Source organism: Neofelis nebulosa, chromosome 7, assembly GCF_028018385.1.
Source record: "Neofelis nebulosa isolate mNeoNeb1 chromosome 7, mNeoNeb1.pri, whole genome shotgun sequence".
NCBI classification, from domain to species: Eukaryota; Metazoa; Chordata; class Mammalia; order Carnivora; family Felidae; genus Neofelis; species Neofelis nebulosa.
In genome coordinates, this window is record NC_080788.1 from 121,224,254 (window position 1) to 121,227,561 (window position 3,308).

The following is a 3,308-nucleotide window of genomic DNA, read 5'->3' on the forward strand; positions in this document are numbered from 1 at the left end:
GGTGGTGGGTGTGGCAGTGGGGGTGGAGGGCGGGGTAACTTTCGTAGGAGGAAGAGTTGCTGGCTGGTCCCACGAGAGTGGGTGTGCAGGGAAGCTCCACTGAAAAAGGACACTGTAGTAATGGGATGTGTGACGCTGGAAAGCCGTCTCGGGCCCTGGAGAGTTCACCCAGACACCGTGATTCTTAACTCTGGATGCCTACAAAATACCCCGGGGGAGTTTTGTAAAGAAAATCCCAAGAGCCAGCCCCCATCTATGAGATTCTGATTCTCTTGGCCCATGGGAGCGGCTGTGTGGATCCTTGGAATTTTAACTGTGCCCTCAGGTGACTGTGAAGTGCGGGTGGGGGATGAGGACCGGTGCTCCCCAGGCTGGTGACCACCCCCAACCCCTGGGAATTCCCACGCCTTCGGCCGGAGCTGTTCTGTGCTCCTTTCTAATTCTGGGAGTCCACATGCCTGGAATGTGTATGTAGTCGGGTGCACTTCCTTCTATCCGCGCCCCTTGCAATCCACTCTGGGACGCAGTGGCCAGAGAGATGCTTTTTAAACCTAAGTCAGATCCCATTCCTTCCCCACTTCAGCATCGTCAGTGTGTCACATTTAAATCCCAACACCTCACCCTGGCCAACAGGGCCCTGCCCTTTCCCCTCACTCTCGTCCTTCCTGGCCCTAGACCCTTTCTGTCTCCAAAAGCACCAAGCTGCGCCCCTCCCCCGCCCCGCCCCCGCCCCTGGGGCTTTGCACAGGCCGAGCTCGTGCTTTGGTCTGGGGTGCTCCGCCCCAGGCTGGCTTGTGGCTGGCTCCTCCCCATCCTCTGTGCCTCAAAGCCCCTCTTTCCAGAGAAGCCTCCCCTGCTTGGTCCCTGCGGCCCTCCTTCTCCACACCCCTGCCTTCCTATCCCAACACAGGGAATACTCTCCAGCTAGAGAGTAAGATCTATGAGAAATGGGAACTTGTCTAACTGGTTTACCACGTGCCTGGCACTGATGGGTTCCCGATAACTATTTGTTGAACAAATGAGTGAATATGTACACGGAATATGTTTACACATTAAAATAATGTGTTTTGACGCACATGTTACCTGTACATAATGTGATCTGAGGTCTGGAGTGGAAATGAACGGAAGGTATCAGGGAAGAAGTTATCAAAGGAGAAGGGAAAGAAACATTTATTGAGCACTGACTTGGTGCCAGGCGCTGTTCTAGGGCTTTTCATTCCTTTGATCCTCATAACAAAATTCCAAGGATCCACAGTCATCCTGGACCAACGGCATCAGAATCTTGGAGACGGGGGCCAGCATTATTGTCCCCATTGCACAGATACAGAAACCGAGACCTAGAGAAGGAAAACTACTCCAAGTTAAACTATGAACAAGTGTCAGAGCAGTTTATTAAACCCAAGTTTATTGGACTCCAAGGCGGTCTTATTCATTGCACCAATCTTGAAGGAGAAATTAACTTAATCATTACCTCTCTTTACTAACAGGGAATAAAAAAGCCTTTGGTGACTGTGGACCCAGATAGCAATGGCTAATCGGTGACTGGAGCTAATTTAGCAGAAGGAGCAAAATAGGTAAAGAAAGGAAAGAGAATTTATTAATAGTCTTGCCACTAGATCAATTTAAAATCGACCTTGTTTCTTTTTTTTTTTTTTAATTTTTTTTTCCCAACGTTTTTTATTTATTTTTGGGACAGAGAGAGACAGAGCATGAACGGGGGAGGAGCAGAGAGAGAGGGAGACACAGAATCGGAAACAGGCTCCAGGCTCCGAGCCATCAGCCCAGAGCCCGACGCGGGGCTCGAACTCATGGACCGCGAGATCGTGACCTGGCTGAAGTCGGACGCTTAACCGACTGCGCCACCCAGGCGCCCCAAAATCGACCTTGTTTCTTAATTGTATTTGTGATCAGCTAAGAATTTGCACTCCTTCCCTTTTGTTAAAAAAAAAAAAAATTATAGTTTGCTTGACTTAAGTTCTCGGAACTTACTACTTATGAGTAAGATTTCCTGGGTCATCAGAATGTCCTGAGGGTACTAATAACCTTTCTGAACATCAAAATGCATAACCCAGAGGGTTATGTAAACCCAAAGATATTTGGCCTAATTAATGATCGGTGAGCTAGTTCATTTGGGTCCTCTATCTAAAACTTCCAAAACTAATTTCTAGCCAAAAGAGTGGAATATATCTTTAGAATGTGCTTTAAAAATATCCCCAGGGGATACGAGCACCTGGGTGGCTCAGTCGGTTGAGTGTCTGACTCTTGGTTTAGGCTCAGGTCATGATCTCACGGTTTCATGGGTTCAAGCTCTGCACCCGGTTCTGCACTGGCAGCGTGGAGCCTGCTTGGGATTCTCTGTCTTCCTCTCTCTCTGCCCCTCCCCCACTCAGGCTTTCTCTGTCTCTCTCAAAATAAATAAATTAACTTAAAAAAAAATATATATATATATATATACCCCAGAACTTGGTTTATACCCAGATTTTCAAAAATCTTAATCTCTGGGAAACTTTTCTGCTCTGAGCCACAAAATGCCTTTTATTATTTTTAAATGTCAGAGCTGGTTCTCTCAATGAAATCTGATCAAAATACATCAAGCCATCTACCACGGTACAGAGATGACTGAGACACCCTCCTTGCCCATAAAATGCAAACAGTGGAATACCTAGCTTGCAGGGATTGTCACACAGAGGTTTAAGTTTAGTTAGAGAAGGACCATCAAGTGAGATGTAAACACAATGGAATGAATCCTGTAGCATGGGATGAGAAGTTTGCATGGTTCATTCTGGAGACTATGAGGAGCTATATTAATTAGGGCTCTTCCGTTTCAACAGGCAGGAACCAATTCTGAGTTAACCGGACAGAAAATGGGGGCAATCCGTTAGAAGGATATCGGGGAGTTTACAGAATTGAAGGAAGAACTGATCAGGCAGGAGGAGATCTCCAGAGTATGAACTCATGACTCAATTTCAAACCTCCCCTTCCTGAATCCCCACTGAAAATTCAGACGTCCAGGAGAGTCTGATTGACATCGCTTGGGTCTTGTGCCCACCTCAGAGGATCTAGGATTGATTGTCCTCCAGAATTTTGCAGAGCAGGGAGAGGGAGATCATTCCCAAAGGAAGAGATGCCAGCCAGACCACCACTGGATGCTCTAGTAGCCACTGGATGCTTCTAAGCAGAAATGATGTGACCCAGCAACGTGGGCACATTTATTAACCCCTATGTTTGAAAACGAGGAAAACCGCAGTTTTGAGAGATAACATGACTTTTCTCAAGAGGGAGATCTCTTTTTGAACACCAAATCCTGT